Genomic DNA, 23,904 nt, shown 5'->3' with positions numbered 1-23,904 from the left:
GAAAATGCTGTATTACATCAAAAATAAAAAACCACTTAGCAGTAGATTTTCATACAGAAATTTTATGGGTAAAATAGAAATCAAAATGTAAGGGCTATAAGTTAGAAGTTGCTGCAAGCAATTTTTCCTATTGACTTTAGGGGGATTTGAACCTGTGGGTTTTGACTCTTAAAATAAACACTGCATCACTGTCACACATATGAAAAATGCTATCCACACTGTAGTGCAGAACTAGTGTAATCTACTTGTTATAGCAAACTGAGTATCTCTTACAAGGGCTTAAAGATTACTGTACATCTGACACAAAGCTCTTTCTTGGATACCACTGGAATATAGTACAAAGGTAACTTAAAGAATGTGGTTATTAACAAGGATGTTTATCAATTATTACAAAATATTCTCTAGCAGTGGTATGAAAAAATCTGCAAAATGAAAAGAAAAAGCCTGAAAGATAGGAATCCTGACTTCTTAGGATTCTTAAGCATCTGCTAGTTCTACTTACACAACATACACCCTTGTGTTACCTTAGGGAAGCTAGGGCATACACTTCCACACAATATTTATTTTCCTCTAACCTTATTGTTTGAAAAATAAATACAAGGCATTCACACAAGTCTGGCTTCCTTCTTTCAGAAAGAACTCTTCTGGAACACTGATCTCGGACCATTCTGCACCTTAGCTAGTTTGCTTTTATCACTTGTTAAAACAACACATCTTTTCTATGTTTATTTTTAAAGAACATAAAAATATAAATGGAGAAGGGTTTAACACAGAACAAATAAAGAATAGTATTTTTACAGAAAACCAAATGGCCAAGCAGATATCTAACCTAATTTGAGATCAACATGTTATGCAAATACAGTACATAGCTCTCCCTTGTATCCAAGGGCTATCTTTTGCAGAGCTACAGGGCTAGCTGTTGCTTTACTTTCCATATACTTTTTGAATAATACCCACCACAAAGGAAGATAAAAGGTCACGTAAAATTCAAATAGCCAGGTATTTTACAAGGGACCCTGTCATGCCTTTATAGTGTGCTGACAAACCACACTGGATATGCTCTTCTTGAATGCTCTTCTTGAAAACATGTCATCTGTCTAATAGCATCCTATTGCCTTCTCGATATACGTGTCCCTCTATTCTGCTTTTACTGAATTAGCAGTCTGAATTCTGGAGAATTTTGGGTAATCACATGCAGAACATTCTCTGCCAGGGCTGTGTATAATTAAACTTCCAAATGTTAAAGACTGACTGCACAACCTTTACTGTAACACATATTAAGTCAAAAAAGACCACTGTGATCATCTAGTCCGAGCTGCATTAAAAAAACCCCACAGACCATAGGACTCACTTGTATTAATTCCCACCTGAAGTTCAATAGATTACTTTGACTAAATCATCCTTCTTAATTTTCAAGACTACCAGCGACAGGGAACCTACCACAATCATTAGGAGTTACAATCAGTAAAAAAAAAAATTTAAAAAATTAAAAAATCCTTAATTGTAATCTGAATTAGTCTGGGTTTTATTACCTCATTTGCTAAGCTACAGTAATTTGATTTTCTTTTAATCTGCAAGACTGAACAATCTGTTTTTGAATATCAGTTACTTTATCTCAAATGTTTCCATTTAGTTTACCAAAGATAATATTAAGGGATGGCTTGATTACTGGCTGGAAGTGCCACCTTAGCTTTATTTTTACTAAGCTGTGCCTCCAGTCTTTCATGATAAAGCATGTGTCCCAAGTCCTGTATCATTCTTTTAGGTCTTCTATATACCCTTTTCAATTTTTCTGCATCCTCCTTGAAGTGCAATTGCCAGAACCAAGCTCAGTATTTCAGTAGTGATCACAGCATTAACAACCGCAGAAGCAATGTAATTTGACAACTGCTTGATATTCCCCTTGTCCATTCATCCAAGACTACCTTCATTCTTTTGTCTCCCCTTGACACTGGCAGCTGATTATACCATGACCCTTCAAAACTCTTTTAGAAGCCTGTGCTTTGTGAGGGAAGAATAAGGCACTCTGTAAATAGAACCTACAAATAGTTTCTACATAGTGATTTCTCTTTTGCTATTTATCCTATTCTTCTATTTTATTATCTCAGATCTTTGAGAGATCTGGAATATGCCCATGGAAATGTATGAGACTTCTATTTGAACTCATCTAATGCCAGGGAGCTTAATTACATTTATATGGAATATATCAATTTTAGAATTATGCTCATGGGTTTTTTTCTGCTGTTTCCCTCATGAACACCTAAACAGCACATACTTATTTCTGCAGTTTCAAGTGAGGAGAGAGTTGGTATGATATAAATGCCTAGCCCCCCTATATGCATTCTTTGGCTTCCATCTACTTTGTGATGCTTTTTTGATTCACAGTTAAGCTGTACTCCAGTCTAACATTTGAATCAAATGTCTATTGTAGGGAAATCACAATTATATTACCTTAAGAATATTGCCAGATTATATCTCCATTTCACTTCTGCTGATGCACTGGTCCTTATTCAAGGTTTTGTGTCATCTAGTTATACTGCTTCTGTAATGAGTTTCTCCTCTCTCTGCTCCCTGTCCTTTGTTCTGGTTACCCTGACCATAGAACTAACAAACTTCTAGCTGCAGCATTTTATATCAGCTGAAGTTGGTACTTAGCAACAGTGAGATCATAACTTGAATTTCAGTTCAATGGGCACTAAATGCGTGTTTTTACATAACAGCACCTAGGATATGGGCCTAGAAAACATACATGGCGAGCTTCCAGTCTTCTGTCTTGCACTTACAAAGAGAAAGCTTTTGAAATTGTACCAGTAAGTCCATCTACATAAGACTAAAATAATCAAGCCATTTCTCTAGGATTAGGTGACCGATTCCAGCCAGTCAACTTGTAATGCAAGTATACCCGGTTTTAGCCTGATGAGCTTTTACATAGCCAAATTCTAGAAATAATTACTAGTCAAAAAAATGCAAATTTAATGCTACAGGAGTGAAAAAAGAGCAATTAAGGTTTTCTACATTTAAATAGGCTTTCTTGAGTTTTAAACATAATCTGATTTCAAGGGAAAGACCATTTTTTTCTTGCTTCATGCAAATTCACAGGTCTAAATTCAGAATTTCCACAATAAGTATAAAGGATTCAAATTGTGGCCCCTTAAATTAGCAGGAATGCTTGCCTGTGCCTTCAGTGAAAATATGGAATCAGAAACAGACCAAGGTATTTTCTAAGTGAATACTGATACAGTGTTATTTAAATGCAGGGAAGATTTCAATATCTTCAGTATTAAAAAAATGAATTTCCTTTTAACTTCATATTGTGGAGATGTAAGAATGCATCTCAAGAGTATTTACATATGGTTTTCCTTCTGATATTTTAAGGACGAAAAAAATCATACTCAAAACTTTTTTAACAGTGGCAAAAAAATCTAGTACTACAAAGTTGTCCTGACTTTGTGGCTAGTTTTCATACAAACAAGTTTTCTTACACGTAAGACACTTCAGCATTTGGATGAAGCATGAAAAATACCTTAGCAGATACCATGTACAACAGAGTAGGAACTATGCTCGTCTGAACCCATTTAAGCATAGTTTTTCTGGTAAGAAGTAATCTTTGCCTGGCCAGCATAGGCTCAGTAGAACTATTTTACATGCTATACTCTATACTAAGTGAGGTTTGTCTTCCAGAGCAGACAGTGACCTGAATTCCAAGGAAAATATTTAGAATTTCATACCAGAACTTGTACTCTAGATTCTTCTCCACAATCCTTCTGTAATTTTTCCAGTGTATGCAAGTTTCTTCTTATTCTGAAATTTATCTTCTACCTGGAGTTTTGATCAGTTCCTTGTGCTTGTGAGATAAGCAGGAACACACAAGGGAAAAAAAAAAAAGAAACAATGAAAAAACAAAACCCTGAATATAAAACCTTGCTAACTCAGAAACAGAAGTGTTGCAGAGAAAAGCACAAGCATAAGACCTAAACCCCATATTTTTACATAGACAGCAGCTCCAGCCCCCCAAACTGAAAATATTTAGCACCTACTTGCTCACAGGAAAACAACTTTGAAAATTACTCTCAGTCATTAAGCCCAGTAGACTCTTGTGCAGATAACTGCAATGCAATTCACTCCTGCGGGGACTTTCTAACTATGAAGGTACTTCAAACTGGTATCCTGCAAAGACCTGATCTACTGCCTTTCCTCTAGGGAAGGAATACAGCCTAAACATCTCCTCCTGCATCTGTGCATGGTCCCCCCAAAAGTACAAGCTGCTAAAGCAACTATTCTATTGTAGAGTTTTCTTTCTATGTTAGTAGCACTCAAAAAGTTCTGGAGCTCCTGCTCTATGCTCTGTTTCTGGGTATACTACACTGTTTAATTTTGGTACATGGTGGGACAAGAGCAGCAACTGCACAGTCAGCAGTTGGAACTCCCTGCCCTGATTAGCTATATAGCTTATATGGAATCACTGCTTTCCTGTATTTGGTATAGGTCCAGGGACTGATTCATGCAGAGCTGGTGACTTCCAAGTGAGTGTTGCTCCTGATAACATGATAAAATGAGCAATGATGGAGTGTTGGGTTTTTTAGCCACTATTTAAAACCTGTGCAGCCCACAAGATACATAGAAATGAGTGATTAAAAAGAAAAGGTACTATAGTTTAGCAGCTAAATTAACAAATGGGACACAATGTAACACTTCATGTAACAACCCTGTCAGATATCTGACTGAATAGTCACAATCATTAATGCCAACATTTTACCACTCACTTTTAGAGCAATACCACACTACGTTGTCCGATCTAGTTTGACCTACAAAGAGCTCCTGCAGCACAAACTCCTGAGATATCTATCAAAACAGCATGCTCAGCAATGTTTATGCTTACTGGTAGGAGAGCACAGGAATTAACGTTTAATTGTCAATCACCACTTTCAAGGAATGTGTAGGTTTACTGCTGTGAACAAGGTAAATCCCACCCACTCCAACAAGCAGGATTAATAAGATCCTGCTCACTGAGGTATAAAAGAAGAGAAGGTTCTGCATTGTCCAGGTTTAAGTATTGTGGGCTGCTCTCTATTATTCTACAGTTAACACTAGTTCTTTCCTAAACTATGCCTGTCTCTTACTGCAAATACCATATTCAGAACTCATCCATAAGATCACTGTCACAGCTTCCTAAAAAACAGGTTTTTGTTTTAATAATTTTGTTTTAATGAATCTTGTTTGTTTTAATGACAAGAAAAGCAGTGAGGTATGTCTGTGTTGTAAACTGACTAGGAACCATATTCTGGTGTTACCATGGCACTGAGCCACAGCTAATATACTCTGTCTTGATATTACAGTAACCATAGGCAGATATCTTCTCAGTTTCTTCAAGGTCAGGCAGCAGGAGCTTACACCTGCTTAAAATCACATAGATGTGCCCCAATGCATATTTAGTTTAAGGAATAAAATAGCACTTTTGCACCTCCAAGCAGCACACCCAAGTACATTATAGAAAAAATATACCTGTATGACTAGTGCCTCTCCCTGAACCCAATTTGTCTATTACATTCCTTTGTCTAAATACACAACCTTTAGGCAAAACCAACCTCTTATTGGATCATATCCATGAAATGAAACTCAACAGAACTCCATATCTAGATGGGGCCTTCTGAGATTAGTATAACTTCAGTAAAAATTACAGACTCCAAAAGAGTTGAAGAAAAAAATCTATGCCTTTGCATATGTGAACTGTAACACCAGTTTTAATAGTATGAATGTATATTTCCTACCAAACAACCTAGTATAAAAGGCAGTTATGATCTTTTTTTTATTTTACTCCCAGGTGTTCAATATCACACAGAAGCATACCCACTCATTCCTCTAGTATTTCAATGCTCCCCAAATAGTCAAAAAAGAATCTTCTCCATAACCTATTCAACAAGACAACACCGCTAGCCATAATTTACAGATACAGAAACAAGAGACATAGAAGTCTAGGTCCAAACTGTCCCAAGTACTCTTTAGTTTCATATGCCTGATGTAAGTTTTAAGGTTCAATTTTTCAGGTCACTCAGGACTCTTAACAGTAGACAGTTCAGTTTCACATGATTTTAGCTGTACTGGTGATGTCAGAACACTAGCAAATTTGGTTACATGTGTCTCACAAATGCTAAAAAATGAATAGCCATCTGTGAACCTCTGACCTATATTACCTACCCAGCATAATGTAGTCATTTAACATTCAAGATGGGCAGAAACTAGTCCTCCAAGGTGGCATTCAACTTCCCTAAGTTGAGACCATTTTTTGTCTTCCTGCATTCCTCTACACCCATTCTGCACTCTACTGCAGACAAATACTGATGAATCCCCAAACCCTTTACAACTGTGCAGTGAATAAGGGGGTGCTGGGGAGAAAACCTTTTAAGAACAGAATTGAAAAGCACTACAATGGATAAATTATGGCCATGCCAACAGCCTAAAATAAGAATGCTCCTAACATTTTAGCCCTTTAGCCTTAAAATAGCTAAATTAGAACAATCTAATTTTTACACCTAACCACACCCATGCCCTGTTCTATTCATGCTGTTCTTCTGTCAATGTAATTAAACACACATTAGCAAGACCTCTAGGTGCCAGAATGGATTCCATGAGAACTTTTTTCATCAGAAAACTCCACCTCTTGCTTCTCAGTCCTTATCACCAAGCCAAACCTGGAAATGAGGATTCATAGATTTTCTAGATATCAAAAATGATAGACTTACTGGAGATAGGGGCTCTACTGCATGATGACACTCCAGTCAAAGCCTTCAGTGTTCTGGTGTAATGCCCCATTTTCTTTCTGCCCATGATGGGGCACTACCTCACAATTTCTCCCTATACTAATATCCCCTTTGTTTTACAGGTAATAACCACACTTTTCCTCAAATTAGCTATTTGATTGCCATAATTACAATAAGCTCAAAGCAACTATTCGCAGCTTGCCCCAAATCTACAGTTAACTGAACAGCAGAGCTGATCTAATGAACCAGTTGTACCAAAAAGGGGAAGCACCACTCTGGAGCTTGTTGATCCATCTGTAAATCCATTTAACACACTAGCCCACCAGAAAACTTGTTTTTATTAGTTTCTTGCTGGGTTAGCTAAACTTAATTTGGGGGTTCAATGACTTGCCAGGGCTCAGACAGCATAAGAGATAGTAGCAGCACTTCCCTTATTCAATAGTAGTGCCTATAGATGTCTTCTGAGACCATACTCTTGGTTCAAAGTTTGCTGCTATTGTTTGAGACCTGAAGAAGGGCTTGTATGCCCAATAGCTTGTGTGGTTCTCCCTATTGTATTAGTTGACATAATAACAGCTATTACACCTTGAGAAGCCAGATGTTATAGACAAACTCCTCTGTTAAAAGTTTGTGACCACTGGTTTCATCCAGCTTCACACTGAATTCACTGGAAAAGCTCCTCTGCAATTAATGGAAATTTTGAATTGTAGACTAATCCCATGTAAATTTACATTCTAAATTTTCAGCAATGAATACACAAAGGTTACACTTCAATAGTAGATTTGAAACACTTGCCTGTGTGAGCCACCAACTGTCACTGAGTACATTATTTCAAATAAATCCATTTGCATTCTGTGATCACTGTCCGCACAAAGCACTTGCAAATTTTGGTAAATATGTATTTGAGATGAAAACATGAACATTTACTTTATCTATGATATATCAAAAGAGTTAAGATGGAAAGCTGAAAAATATTGGTTTGATTAGGCAGCTCTTCAAAATCACTTTGTATGCAGGGAAATTCTACAGCCAGAATCAACCAAGAGTACTTAGTCAAAATATCATTTATATCATATAAAGGATCTTTTGTCTCTGCAGCTAGTACTGATGATTCTTCAAAAAAGTAAATAACAATTTTATAAAACCATGAAAGAAAGAAACATCTTTAACTTCATTCAATCCACACATTGGCTATTTAAGAGCTGATCTTCCATCTGAAATAAGAACTGTGTTTTCATTATGAAATTAATCAAGAGCCTGGTTTCTTACATATTCCATTCTTCTTCTTGAGGGAGGAAAGAAATATAATTGTGCTTGCTTTAATTAGTGGTGATGCTTCTCTAAGAATTACTCAAGACTTTTATCTCAAGATCAACTACTTTTTTGTGGTGGAGAGAATTTACCTGTCTGTCAGATCTGATCAGTAGTACCTGGCACTGAAATCTATCTTCAGAATATTTAGGTTTTGAATTCTATTACTTTAATGTGCTTTGCTAGTACACAAAGATGTTAATAGATGTAACACAAGGCAAAAAGTCATCTGAAAAAATCTATCTAGGAAACTTATGTAAACAGATAATCCTGGCACATTTTACGTCCCAAATAAAAGTGATAACTTTTCTTTCAGGAACTTTGAACACATACTGGAATAATCTAATAAACAGACTTTCCAATCCAAATTAAATTAATAAGGTAATAATATTTTACCAGTATTGTTAAAAAGAAGAACCAGAACTAGGAAGCACAATGCAAAGTCTCCTGCTGTTGAAAGGAACTCCAGTTGCTTTTTTTTTTCTTCTACGTTGAGCTTCAGATTCAGGAAATTAATATCTTGTTATAGGTCATGTCATCAGTTTTACATTGTATTATTACATCAGCAACTGCTAAGGAGACTCAGTGTTAAGTCTTGGAGACCTGCTTTTATGAATCAAGCCCTGCTATTGATCAAGGCCAGTAAGTGCTATCACTGTACTGACAAAGCTAAAATAGGAATTATGACCATACAAGTAATTTCAATCTGCAGGTACTTCCTTTCTGCATCACCAATTCACAGACTATGAAAAATGCAGTGATTAGGAGAATGCCAAGACTGGAAATTGAGACTGTTCCCTGACAGGAACATTTTCATAGGTTAGGATGCTCAGTGAAAGCTACAAAACAACTAGGGCAGAATACACGTTACAGCCAATGTTCTTGTCTTATATTAGGGTTTTTTTTAAAAAGCTGTTATTTACATAAATTATCCCCATTTTAAAATGGCTGAAAACAAAAATGAAATGTCTATAGGCAGATGAAAACATAAGAATTCATCCAAGTGTGTTCTCATACATCCACACTATCTGTATGAGTATATAATACTTCGATTTCTTATATAATGGTAGAAACTCTTTTAAAAAATGTAAATGTTAATGCATATTAAAATATTCCATTTTATAGTTCTAAAGAGACATCTCAGATATTCTACTTCTGCAAATTAGTTTGTCAGCTATCGCCACTGGGTAATATACATTACTGTCTCATAAGAAGTCATAAAATCATCTATATGATCATACAGCTACTAGTTCACAGTTGTCGCAAACTAAGTTGGGTATTTTCTTGTTTTGTTTGGTAAAATGGAATTCATTAGTACTGACTGAAACTGCTACAGAACAATTATATTAGTCCTGAAAAAGTAAACCATGAACATTAATACTTTTGAAGACCACTGCAAAGAGAAATTAATATAAATGTACCAGGTAACACTACATTGAAAATCTATATATTTCCTATACTCTGATACAATGCCAATGTGAAATCACCCTTGTAATTACAAGGGGAAGATAAAATGCCTCTCTGTCATCAAGTTATAACCACAGCATTTGGTTCCTCATGGAAGAAGTCAATTGCAGCAATTTCATCTGTCTATAATCAGCGCAAGTGGTCTCTAACTCCAGATCTCTGCAACAGGAACCACGATAGCTCAGGTACAAAAAGAACTGTGTGATTCCAAGTCCACAGCTGAACAAACCTCTACTCAGGGTACCCCAAGGTGTTTCAGCTACACAAGAAAATCACAAATTTTTATTTATTTATTTTATAAGAAGGACCAGAAGATACTATGAAAATTACAACCAATCTGTCCCTTACAGAAGTTCATCACATTTGAGAATTCCTGTGAGATTTTTCCTGCTGAACTATGTTAAAACAAAAGTGAATTCTTATTTTTCTTAGGGCTTAATTTTGTTCTTGGTGGTATTCATGGTCTCCCTCAATGGAGCTTCACATGAGTCACAAAAATGTGATTTGTTATTCTCTTTCATTTGTACTGTTGTCTATTTGGAGTCATATTTTACTTATAGTATTGGTCTTTGGACATATGTTCTATTAAAACTGCAGAAGAATTGTTTCAGTTTTTCTTTGCACTGGGATAGAAACACAGTAAAGATTCAGGGAAAAACATCTAAAATAAAAGCTATCAGTTATTACTTATTTCCATAGAGACCGGAAGCCAAATCAGCCGGGATACTGAAGTGCTGCAAATTTTACGAATATAGAATGAATGACAAAGTGTTCCCCAAGAGCTCATAATACAAAAACTAAGCTGTAACAGGTAAACTAAACAAGTGTGCGGGCTGGAGTTTGGAAGATGGGAATAATAAACTGGATGCAAGCAATTTTACAGCAATTACAAACTACAACCCTCCCTGCTGGTATCAGATTGTACTCACTGATTCAGCTGCCTGCTATCCATAAGCAGAGAGCCATAGATTTTTCTGAGGCAGCAGATAACTGCCAGAAAGTTGCCAGAAACAATGTATCTTTGTCAGAAAATAAATTTGTAACACTGCCATCAATAATATGCATAGAATGACTCATACCCATGAATCAGGAAAAAACCACAGCTTCACCACTTAGGTCCCAACACTATTTCTTGGTACATCTCCATTAGTGATTTAGTGTGTAGGAAGGGATCTTTTTGATAAGAATTTGCTTTGAGTAGAAATGGTATGACTACAAAGTGGTTTTCTTCCTTGTGGAAGAACCAATACTGAAGCGGTGCACAAGGGGTCATCAAAGGCACCCCATCTGCAGTGTGGATACCCGGTTCTTCAGCAGTCATTGCTCAATGCCCATGTGGTACACACTTTTAAAAACAGCTAGTGCAAACTCAACTGCCAGTGAAGGTTCAACGTGGGAAAGCAGTTCTTGAACCCTAACAGACTACAACTACTTGAAGCCTGGTGCCTCTCTCTTTGCGATGCATCAGTCAGTAATACAACAGTATCTTAAGGAACATCCTCCCAATAACTTTTAGTCTCATCTTTAACCTCTTCTGAGAAAGTAAGTCTTCTCATCTTTTCCTAGTTAGGTCTTTTATGAAAATAGGATTATTATGGCAAATTAGCAGGCTATTTTTTTAATTTCAGCCAAACCTCAAAATACATATAAAACCATGATAAACAAAGGAAGAAAATTATTCCATAACAGGAAAGAAATGACCAATGCACAGCAGCAAATGAACAGTTTGGCCAGATGTTAGGAAAACTGCCGAGACATGCATGAATTCAACTACTAATAATGGGATAAATGGTTTCAGCTTTAGGTAAGTAGTCAAAATTATTTGTTTCACATGTAAGAACTAATAGTGACAGCTGTTGAGACCATAGTGCTCAAATAACACTATCTTTCATTCCAGAAGTATCTTACACTTGGCAGTGGACAATTTTTATTTTATAAGCAATAATTGAGATAGAGACAGTAACACCGGTATTTCCCACATGCAGCTAGACATACACAGTCTTGTCATAGCATGGTGGAGCTTGCTGCCAGTGCTACACCTGCTCTGCTCATTATGGGCTTCAGTCTCAAGGTCTGTCAAGCTGTTACTTTTCATGGCACTACATTTCCTGGGAAAACGTAAAGAGGAAACCACAATAATGGGGGAAATAAGCTTCATTGTAGGAAATAGCTAAGGCACTCTCCATCAACATTCAAGAACAGATTAGCTGCAACTCTAATACACAAAGAGATACATCTTGGTATAGTATCAACTTTGACTATTTTCTTAATATTTTAAATATTGAGACTAGTAATAGAAAGTAAACAAGTAAACTGCTTCCCAGACAACTGCAACAAATGTTTTTAACTGAGGATTTGGGGAGCAAATGACCCCCAGGCCAATGTGCACTTGGTGCAAAGTTTTCAATAGTTGAAAAAAGGATTCTCTTTTTCAACACCAGCAGTATGTCTTTCTACAGGAGTAGTTCAAAACTTTGCATGGGACTGCTACATCTGTCTAGAAAGGGTCTTTAAAGCAAAAACTGAAAAGGAAAGATTCCCCCCCCCCCCCCCCCCCCGCCTCTTTGGGATGTTAACCATTCATTTCCAGTTGAGATAGGTGGAACCACATGTGAAGGTGCTGTTGGCACAAGTCTTTCAGAGCACAGAATCTGCAAAGCAGGTGATAACTTGAACTAGTTTTTTGAGCAAAGTACTATTCATTTCAAATAAACATCATAACTTCATCTCTTTTTTTCTTTTTGATAAAAGGCAGTGTAAGATTTGATATATGTTCACAAATCTATCATGCTAAGGACAAAGCCTATGTATCCCAACATAGCAAAAAAAAAAGATACAAAGTTCAGACACTCCACTTTTATCTGCATTGCCCTCCGCTGTTCTCAAAGTTCTGCTGTGTGTCCTACAGTAATCTGCTTATCGTTCCTAAAAATGGAGCTGCATGGAAACAACCTTAAACCAATGCATTTTATCTCACTTTATTTTGCACATTCTGAAGGCTTAAAAGTGAAACCTACAATTTTTCACTTCTACTTTGAAGCCTAAAGCACATATGGAGCTGGGGAAAATAGCTGGAGCAGAGTGGTGAGTCCACTTGCAGTATTATTTGCTTTACTGCTTTCAGCTGAGGTCTGGGCGCACAGAATGCCATATGCACTGCATGTTTCTATATTCTTTGCAAGGAAGTTAAATAAAAAAGGATGAATGCTATTTGACTGTTGATTTAAATGCACAAATAAAATAGTATTTTTTCCTGTTTAACTTGAGCACCCAATATACCTAACTTAAGAGAAGCTCTATTACAGTGTGTTCACAGTTCTGTGCGGTCTTATCTTGGATAACTTCAGAATCTTCTGATAGTAGTGTTAAAAGCTGCACAATGAACTCTGAAATAATACAGTTTTCCCACACTTATCTGCTCCAATCCTGTAATTAATGCTATAAAATTGTTTTTGAAGTGCCAGTGCACTCAGTTCAAGACAAAAAAAAGTGGTAACATGCCCTTTCTCCCCAAACCAATCCTTTCCATGATCAATTTATTCCTCCATTCCTGTTTGGAGAATGACTAGATGTACAAAACACAGGCAGCAAGCTAAAGGATACCTGATGCCAAAGGAGACAGAATGGTTTACCAGTAAGACATACAAAGATCTTCACATACTTTTATACTGTAAAACCAAGTACTTGTATATATCAAGCACTACCTCCCTGTTGTAAACAGTGACTTCATTTCTCGACAGTGGCAGGTATGCTGAGAAAAAAAGACAAATTAATATTGTAAAAATTCATAGTTCTGCATCTGTATAGGGAGAGACAGACATGTCAAGAAAACGCAGAGGATGGAAATTCCACTTTGGAACCAAGTTGGGAGTTGAAAGAAAAACTATAGGTAGGATCCAGCCTCGGTCCCATTTAAAACAGCAACAGGCAAGAGGATCAGGAACAGAAGTCTACCTAGGTACAGCCCTAATGTGTTTATTAAATAAACTGGCTTAATTTGTTTTCCAAATATGTATTTATATATTTTCACTCTAAAATAGACTAACTGTTTTTGCTTAACGAAACTAAACAAACCAAATCCCAGATTAAAAGCATCTGGGATCTGTCTCTGGCTTCAGGGTATGGACATAGTATGATACCATTTAGCAGGTTTTTGTTTAAATTTTATTTTAAATAAATATACTTTGAATAACACATTTACTTAAATCTTACCATTAACATCCCCCTTTTGAGAATTTGGCTAAAATAAAGGGTAGCAAGTAGATACAGAAAGAGGTTACCATTCAACCGCTGAGCCAGAAAAGCTGCAATTGAATGTTTCAAAACTTTCACAGTTCACAAACTAGCCCCGGGAAACCTGGTGGGTTTCTGAGCACTGTCTATACTTCTCACATCCCATTGCGTATCAGAAACTGACACTAACCTTTCACTATCTACAGTAACAACTATGCTTCCTCACAGTTGCGTGTGTGTGTATGAGAGATGATTCACTTGCATTTATTCCATGGAACTGATGATTCATTCAATCATCTCCAGATCACGGTTAACTAGACATGCACATAAAGGAAGTAAAAATCAAGTTCTTAAACTTTGTTATGCTCAAAGGTTTATTTTATTTTTTTTTTTAAGAGAGAGAGAAAAGAAGAATTCAAACATGCGGAGAGGAACCAAAACAGGTTCTGTTTCTGCTCAAAGGCAACGTTTGGGAAACACACCCAACCCACGTGTAAAACGAGCTGCAGCCGTAATTTCACCGGCGGGCTGCGAGGTGAGCTCCCCGCCCTGCCCGGGCCGCCGGCTCCGGGCCAGGGCTGCTCCCTCCGCTCCGGCACCTGGTGCGGGGAGGGCAAGGCGGACCGGTGTCGCGTCCGTCCGTCCGCCCCCCCCCCGCCACCCAGAGGACTTGTGCCTCTCCTCCTCCGGTGACATCTTATATAATAAGCCAAGCTAATCACGACGGAAGCGAGCCAAACTGCCACAGAGCATTAGCCAGGGATAATCACCCGCAGGAACAGACGCTTTGGACCAGAACCCGCTCCTCGCTAACGAGCCGCCCAGGCGCCTTGCTAGAAAGATCCTCGCAGGGGTGGAATCGGCTCCAGCAGCAGCCAGACGCGAAGCGCTCGTCACCCAGCCGCGCTGCGCGCCGTCCCCCTCAGGAAGCCGCCAGCATCGCGAGCGGCATCAGCCTCTCCCGAGCGCGTTCCGCGGACCCCGCCGGCAGCCAGCAGCACCGCCGCCCTGCCCGCGCCGCAGCCGGCTCCCTCCTCCGCGGCGAATTGGAGGAGAAAGTTACTCGGCGGCCCCTGCCCCTCGCCGCCCCGCTCCCCGCCGCCGCCGCCGCAGCGCAGCTCAAGAGCAATGTCACGTTCAACAACTTGTTATGACACATGATCCCCCCACCCCCCCGCACGCATCCACACTCCGCCGCCCGCCCGGCGGCCCCCGCCCGGCTCGGCGGGCCCCTTACCTTCCCCCTCGAGAGGCCGCGGGCACCCGCGGGCGTGTGCGGGAGTGGGGTGCGTGTGGCAGCGCGGGCGGCGCCGGCTAGGCGGGCGGGCGGGGGGGGGGGGGGGGAGGAGGGGAGGGCGGTTGAGGCGGTTGGGTGGCGGGAGCGCGCGCCTCGCCGGAGTTGTTGGCGGGCGGCGGGGGAGGCTGCGGGGCGGCGCGGGGAGCGGGCGGGAGAGGCGCGGAGGGGAGAGCGGGGGGCGGAGGAGTTTCCCGGGGCTTGTTTACGCATTGCCGCCCCGCTCGGTGCACGCACTTCACTCTCTGATTGGACACAAACTGGGGCACAGCCTGGCTCGGGCGCTGCCGGCGCGGGCGCTGCCGGCCCGGTAGCGCGGCGGCCCCCGGCGCCACTCGGCCGCCGCTAGAGCCTCGGCTGGGCTGGGCTGGGCTGCGCCGCGGCGGGGCGCGCCGCCGCCCGCCCTGCCCGACGAGCCGCGGGCTCCGCCAGCTCCCGCCACCGCCCGCCCTCCCTCAGACGCTGCCTGGCCGCCGCCTCTGCGCACGCTCGGCGCTCCGGCGGCGGCCCGGGAGGCGCATGCGCCACGGCGGCTGCGCATGCCCGTTGAGGCGGCGAGGCCGGCCGGCGAGCGGCTGCCCGTTCCCTGCTCTTCCCTGCCGCCGGAGGCCGGTGGCGGGGACGCCGTGGGAGCGGGGCGGCGGGCTGGTTTCGGGAAGCTCGGCTCAGCGGCCGGAGGGGCCGCAAGAGCGCTGTCCGCCCCTCTCTGACCAAGTGGGGACCGGCGGAGCCGCCCGCCGCGGCGGCCGCCGCTCGGCTCCCCGGAGGCGTTATGTAAGCGGCGGTTTGTCTCGCGGCCCCGCGCTTCGTCGGTGCGCCCACGTCCGTGTTAGTGCCACCGCTTCTGTCGGTGTAACGTCTGCGGAGGAGGCGCTCCCCCTCGGGGCCGCGTTTCCCTCCCGCGGAGACGGGGCTGCTCCCGCCGGCTCTTGCCCGAGGAGCGGTCCCCGCCATGGAACGGGAGCGGCCGGCGAGCGCCGCTGCCCCTTTCCCGCCCCTTCCCGGGCAGGTGCCTCCCCGTCCTGGAGGCTCAGTTCGGGACAGAAGCGCAACGTTGCCGCTCAGTGAGGAAACCGACCCCTTCTTCTCATGCTCTTAGCGCATCGGAACAGGAGAGCTTCAAAGTTTGGGTGGTACGTGGGCACAGCGTATCAGGTGCAGGGCGTACATCTTCGAGGAGGAAGGTTTACTGTTCTGTGAACGACTGCTGCAAATGCCGTATTATTACTGCTTGTGTGGGCAAAAGGTCGTTGCAGCAATGGGTATTTTCTCCTTAGTTTATTTCTGCTGTGCTGATTGTGACTCATATCCTTGGTAATTTCCAGTGGAAGAAATAATTATAACCAAGGAATTGATGAGAACGTAACACGACTGCATGACATTACTCATGTATGCATTAATTCTAATTAAGCAACTCCTCACCGTTCCTTTTACTCCCATCCCACAGTCAACAATGGCAATACATGTAATAGCAAAATATATGCCATGAGAGCTCTTTGCAATAGGAATCCCCAATTTGCACTCTCAGTATGCACCACAGGAATTTCCCTGACTCATTTTCAGATGAGTAAGCTTCTCAATCAAGTTTTCTTGAGATTTAATCATAAAGCACTGAACTTCCTCACACTGGTAACAGAATCAATATTCCTTGTAACCTGTTTCATGTTGCCTCTTGCATGAAGTTTGGGATAAGGCCCCTTGCTAGAACCGCTTTCCTGCAAGCCAGTAGAGCAGTTGGCCAGCAGTCAGGACTGACGATGCTAACTTATAGCTGAGCATTCACCTGCAAGTTAGCACCTTTCACAAATTCAACTTTCATTCTTAGATGGAAAGTAGGAGAGGGGTTTTGAAGGGTTCACTTTAATCTGTCCATGATGCTTTCCAAGTAGCACTGCATTAAAAAAATGTTATGTAGGGAAGACTTCTCTTGTGCCTACTTACTTAACATCTTTTTCCCTTTTAGCCACTTCAAGCCTTCCTGGGAGTACTTACCAGGATATCTGAGTTTAAGATGCTTTAGCATCATCTGACCAGGTCACAGCATCACATTTATTTAGACATCAGTGTGCACTGTCAGTAAGTGGGTATTCTGAGGCTTTGCTGGTCAGACTAGTGTTGATCTTGACTGTCACGTCAGCTGTTGGTTATAATTGGGCTTGTGATAATCAGCCAGATTTGTGATATCAGAGCAGTGCATTCAACTCGTTTGAGTTTATAGTCAATGGGGGTCACACAACGCACAGAGTATTTTTATAGATTAAAAGAAATTTCACTGAAAATAAACTGGGCTGTCTACACTTCAAGCTATTGCATCAGGCTCACTGAAAACTCAGCCATATCTGAATTGGTTTACCTGGGTCCTATCCTTAAAAGTTTTGGGGGGTTTGTGGGAGGTTAGTAAGTAAAACTTCTGACTATAAGCTTTCATTTGCAGAAAATAAATAGAGAAATTCTGGATCATGAAAGAACAGTTCCAGAGAGAGAGACAGTAGTTCTTACTGGGGGCTTTGTTTATCTGAAAAAAGGGCAGAAAGAGAACAAATTCCTCCCTAGTCCTTCCTGTACATGAAGGTACTTGAGCACTCAGTGTTTTTACTTATCCTGCATCAAAACTTCTGAGAGTTCTCCTGTTTCTGGGAAGCAAGATAGTACCAAATTGTGACACCTAGAGAGAGGGCTGTTGGTGAAGAAAAACTGATGCCTATACTGAAGTCACGGGAAAAACCGTAACAGCAGGTAAAGGCATTCAAGGTATTGTTACAAGTAGAAAATGTAGCTACCAGTGATGGTCTGGACATGGCAGGACAGAGCTCAGAGCAGATTAGCTTTCTTCACTAAGATAGCAAGAAAGGCATACAATAAAACCAATGCAAAACACGATTCAGTACTAAGATGGTTATCTCACCAAATGTTCTCTAACTAAATGATGGATGTGGGTTTCCCCTCTCAAGGTTTTCTTCACAGCCAAGAGGACCACAGATTTAAATATAAGTACATACATATAGTATATAATTGTAAATTTAGATGAAAGCTTATCTTCTCACACTTTCTCGGCTCCTAGGAGACATCAAATAGCAAAAGACTAATAATCAAAGCACAAGAGTTGGCACCACTTGCTCTATTTGTTGCAATGTAAGACATAAAGGTCTAAATCCATTAAGTGGCTATGAAAACCTCAACTACAGATTCCAGTTTTATATCTTAGATGATACTGAATTTTTAGAGTAAACAGCTTTTACAGATTCACAGTAGACTTTACATATAGGAGAAAAGGGTTTGTCTGGTTCAAGACTCAGTTTTCTAATTATATTTCTTTCACTTCCTCTGCTGATTTTATTTCTAATAGAGTGAGGAGCCTTAAACTACTCCCTAGGGCTCTCTTCTTGATCCCAAGCTTTTTAACATGTAGGTGTTTCCTTAAGAGGAGAGCTTTTATAAGCTGTCAGTTAATTGTGATTAGAGCAACAGTCACATCTGGATCTCCTCTTCTGATTATGCATCTTTGGAGAACTGGCATGAATGTGGTTCTCAGCTGTAAAATATGTGGTTGGGAAATATTTTTTTAAAATAAAAATAAGCAAAATCAAAGTGTTTAACTTGGTTCTCAGCAGTTACTATGTTTAGGGTTTTAAGTTAACTTACAAGTCATTAGTAGATTCTGCCTGTCAAATAAGTCCACGTCATTTCCACTGAAGGACAAGCCATAACCTTTCAGTATACTTTTATCTTTCAGATCCCTGGCTCTCAATTTCTGACTTAATATACCTAAGTCTCACCAGGTGCCCTCCCTACCTCCTCAGGAATATTGCTGGGGTACATTTTTCCATTTACAAAGCTTACATAGGAATTGCAATTCATGGCTTTAAAATATCTAGCATTAATTATGCAGATTTCTTATGAGCTAGGACTTCTTGCCAGAGTGAGCAATGAATTCTTCTCTCCCTTTCATCCAGAATTTGACTACTAATCTATTTTGTTTAGCAGAGTACTAGGGCACACCATTGACTACTTCCATTTGGAAAGAGAGCATCACCACTCCTAACTCCCCATTTAGAACTATAATGCTATTTTAAATACTATTTTACACTATGATTTTGCATTTCAGGCATTTCAGTTTCATTTGTTGTATATGTTACTGTGTTATATGCAATAGGGTCTCCAGGCAAGGTTATCAGTTGTTTCCTGGTCAGCTATAGGCACCCTTGGGTTTTAGTTTTACTGAGCACAGCCCAGTGGTACTCTGATTCCAGAGGATCTCATACCGACAGCGAGACTAAATTGTGAATTCTGCTGTTTAGTGGATGTTTTCAGCTTAAGCATTGTTTTATTTCTATTGTATAAATACTGAAACACACCGACATATGAATTACATGGCAGAAAACAAGTGCTCTCTTGCCTTTGGACTAGACTGAGAGAGTTTTCACTCAGTTGCAGAGGGGAAGGAAGAGGTGTAAAACACCTGCTCCACCTTGCTTCAGCTCCAGCAGGAGGAGGAGTTGCCAGATGATCTCTCTATCTTCTGTCAGCTGAAATAGCTGCCTAATTACAAAGTTGGTACAGAGCCTACCACAAGAGAATGTAAGAGTTTACTTTCTCCTCAGGACAAAGCTGTTGAGATCAGTAGGTAAACAGCATGTTTAATATAATTTATTGCTGCATTGTAAATATGTAAATAAATGACAAACATCTTCTAGCTACCAGCCAGCATCTGCTGCTAAAGACAAACATCTCCAGGGTTGGAATAGATCATAAGCACAGCTACAGCAACACCAGGGCTAGATCCTCAACAGGTCATTCTGCACTCCTGCAAGGGCAGCAGGAGTCTCCACGGACCTGCTCTAGTGCTTTGAGGCAACTTGTATCTCATCTCCAGTCACACTGTTCCAGAAACTTTCTCTACTTCCTTCCATTTCACTACTATTTTTTTTTTTTTAACTCAGCCATGCTCTGTAGCTTAGTATTATTGTGAAGCATTTTAATGTCAGAGAAAGGTGTTTCCCAATAGTAGTCTGAATTTCATCATTTTATGCAATATGAACTAAGGTATAATTACATTATATAAGAGGCTATTACAACATGTCATTTTGTAGGTGGGATAAAATACCTGTGAATGACTATGGGCAATCTCCCTCCAAAGTGGAGAAGGGTGTAGACAGGTTGTCTCCTAGTAATGAGCTGTATTGTTTCACACTGGGGAGTTCTGCTCATAGAGAATTTCGAGAGTAGATTTTAATAGACTAAACTATTACCATTCTGTTTGAATGAGTTGGCAGGACAAGACTGATACCTGTGCTCAGTAATCACAGCAGCTGTTTCTGAGAAAGTCTCCCTCCAGTCAGTGAGGAGACAATCCCTTATCAAGAGATTCAGAGCATAATTACTGAATGGAATCAATCCTTTAGCAGCCCAGAGACCACGCTAGACAATCACTTTCATGCTGCCAAATGGAATGAATGAAGGAAAGGAGGATGGCAGAGGAAAGTCTCCAGGAACACTTTTTCTCTTCATTTACAGATGGGGACATAACTGGTCTCCTGCACTTCCTTTCTGTAGTCTGTCATGTGCAAAACAGCCCACAAGTCAATAGAGAGAAGCAGCTGCTCAGGAGGAGGAGGTGAAGTTAGATACCTAAATTCAGATCATGTGCATACCCTACCATGTAAACATTTTTGGATTATCCTAAAAGAAAGAAAACTATTTCTTGCATTGAGCCTTTCTTCTCTTTTAGTAATGTTTATTTGAGCCAATGTTGAAGTGAAAGAAACTAGGACTAGACTTTTTTTAAGATCCCTAGAAATCACTTTTTTAAATTCCTAAGTTTCTACTAAAACACCTGCAGTGGGTCTTGCTGGCAACATGAATAGTAAGATAAATTACAACCAGTCAAGTTCATGTATTACACCGATTTCTAAATTAGAATTCAAAGTCCTTAAGGTCACAAGTGTTTCATCTGGTATGTTTTGTCATAGTCGTTGCTGGGATATCTGAATATGTTAATACTAAAAGGGCAAATACACTTTTGAAGTTTTATTTGTGTGTCAGCTAGAATGTAGGAATAAAGATTCTTAGAAGGTAGAGAGAAAAAAAAGTTCTGCTTATGCAGTATTTATTTTCAGTCTAGCCTGTGGACCTTGTTGAAAACAGGCAACTTGTAAGGGGTTTATATATTTAGGGTGGAGCAGTTGAGGTCTCCAGGTAGATAACTAGAGCTGTGGATAGTGGAGCTTTACTTTACGATGGGATGCAACAGCACAAGGAGAAAAAGAAAAACGAAAGATTTGTGTGGCAAATCCATCCCACAGATCAGAGATCTTCCTTGAATTTCTTTAAAAAGAAGCAGCTGCTAAGAGCTCCTCCCACAAGATAGAGCACAGATGGATTGAAAAGTTCCTATATGAGAAGAAGCTTTTCTGATTATTAAGGCTCAACCTGTTCCCTAGTGAATACTTAGGCCGACACAGCACACAATATTGTATAAAAAAAATCATCTATTTTTAGCACATACTAAAATGTCTAGTATAAAACTGCATTTTTTCTGGCCCATAGCATGAACATATTTCATATGGGTTTTTTAATCCCCCTGCATGTACCTGATGGCACCGTCACTTGGAACACAGTAACATTACTTATAAAATTCCTCCCAGACAGCAGGGATCCAGCAGTTTTTAATTCTGAATGATTTTTAAAACTATTATAAAAACATATGTGAGCAGTCCAAACAGTTACTATTGAGAGCTTAAATTATTATTAGGCAATATATATATATCTTTTGAAAGTGAGTCAGTGAAAGATTACTTATCAGGCAGTAGTGTACTAGTATATTTTCTTGGCAAATATAGCAAAGATTTTCAACCAAGAGATAAGGAAGGAGAATTTGACAGACTGCTCTTTATACTTCTAATCAGAATGGTTACCAGGATATTGTGGTTTATCAAATGCATAAAAATTCTTCCACTATGTGAAAATTTTCACTTGTTAAAACATGAAGAATGTATAGCTGCAAATCCATGCAGAAAAAATGCAGTGCTTTCATAATTTGATTTGTCATATTCAAAACTAGGTACTGCATAACTATATATTGAGCATTATTTATTTGTATCTCATTTTATTTAATGAGGTGCATGATCTCTCTATTTTTGAGTTCTGCTATTTACAGATGAGTTTATAGCAAACTGAAAATGTTTTAGTCGCACGTCCAATTATTATTTCTCCTGACTTCACTCTGCTTAGGCAGAGCTGCCTCTGTCTTGACAGCTGGGCTACAGCTTCATGGTAGGCAATGAAAGTTATCATAGGTAGCTTTTATTTGTTCAAGGCAGACATGTCAACACCTTGGACTGCTATATTGAATACTTCACAGAAAGCCTTAAATATGCTGTCCTTTCAATTAATTTTCAACTTTGCATATGAAAAGCCAGCATAAGTATGGCTGCTGGGAAACATGGGGACACCCTGACATTCCTCAAAAAACTACATACTGGCAATTGCCTGTAAGGTAGTCAGAGAGAGACCACAGAATTGCAGAAACCCTCTGTCCATCAGATTAAGGAAAAGAAGGTTTTTGCCAGAGAAGCATGCCTGAGACAACCATCTCTTGCCTCTGGATGATTAGTCTATAAAGACTAGGGGAGGGAGGCCATGCAAAAGTACTTCTCTCATCACATACCCCCTTCCTGCTGTTTTTAAATATGAATTACTTTCTTTGCAGGCCAACAAGTTGTTTTCTGAGCAATAGGACCGTGGCTGCCTGTTCCCTGCTTATTTTTGCCCCATAGCCTAACTCTCTGCCTTTTCCCAGTGCTCCCAGATGCCTGTTCCCCTCCCAACCACAGCACACAAAGCATCACCTGCTGCCCTTCTGCATCCCTTACAGCTCTCCACCTTGGAGCTAAGCATGTGTCAGGGACTAGCTGCCATTAATTGGGGTGGCATTGATCTGGGTTGTTCTCCTCTGACCAATTGCTGGTTTTCATGAAGCTTCCAGGAGCTTCGTGTTCTCAAAGTCTCTCTATCTGTCAAACATAGCTGGAACTTGTCAGTAAATTCAAACATTGCTGAGGAAGGGAAGCCTGCAGGTGAGACCTACAGTCCCACAGTTTGTCTGTTTCGTTCAAACACCCAGCTGAACTCCAGTTAGGTCTAGCCCTCAGAAGTTCTATTACTACTAATCAAACAATTGCCTATAATGCTGATTAAAAGCCCAAACTATGTTTTCAGTAACCTTATGATAAAGATATTGGTGTTTTTAATTTAAATTCAAAGTTTTGAGAAAGAGCTTTGAGCAACCAAATTTACAGACATCCTTAGTGATAAATCAATGGAAGCAGGTGGACATCTAAACTTAACATTGAATCTATTTTCACACAGCCAAAACTGTAAACAGGAAGAATCTACAAGATGAATTGGTGAAACTGAAAAGCTTTACACCCCCAAATTTTATGTAATGGAAATTTCAAGATCTCATCTAAATTCCTGCCAAATTCAGGATCCATATGCACTGCTGTGGAGTTAATTTGAATTTTGAATTTAAGGTGTTACTTCTTCACTAGTATATGGCATATTTGATAAAGACAGATTCATAGTTGGAGGGATGAAATGAGAAAGAGCAGCAGAGCGTGAGGAAACAAAGCCTGGGAAAAGAAGAGCAGTAGAGAGAAAGAAGATGCATGTCAGGTGCCTGTATAATTTAAGTTCTCAGCTGCACTGGCAGCTCCTCTGCCCATTGGAGAGCTAACTGCAGGTACAGTGGCAGCAGCAGGCTTTTTCACACTGTTAGGGGATGTCATTCACAAACTCTGGAGAGAGAAGTCAAGAAAATCAATGCCACTTTTTCCATCTGGT

At 40.4% G+C, this 23,904-nt stretch overlaps 1 protein-coding gene across 2 annotated transcripts in view; it reads right to left on the bottom strand.

Annotated features, from left to right (window-relative positions):
• PCGF5 (polycomb group ring finger 5) overlaps positions 1-15,078 on the bottom strand; it is a 75,810-nt gene extending 60,732 nt beyond the window's left edge. The window contains exon 1 of one of the 2 annotated variants that reach the window (XM_075026051.1): positions 15,007-15,078. The gene's annotated coding sequence lies outside the window, so the exon portion shown is untranslated. Of the gene's footprint in view, positions 1-3,728; positions 4,267-15,006 lie in introns of those variants that run through there. The other variant, XM_075026050.1, reaches the window with a different exon arrangement.
• Between the last annotated feature and the right edge of the window lie 8,826 nt (positions 15,079-23,904).

Source organism: Buteo buteo, chromosome 4 (genome assembly GCF_964188355.1).
Source record: "Buteo buteo chromosome 4, bButBut1.hap1.1, whole genome shotgun sequence".
In the NCBI taxonomy this organism is placed as follows: Eukaryota; Metazoa; Chordata; class Aves; order Accipitriformes; family Accipitridae; genus Buteo; species Buteo buteo.
Note: the sequence above shows the minus strand (reverse complement) of the source record. Positions and strands in the feature narration are given on the sequence as shown.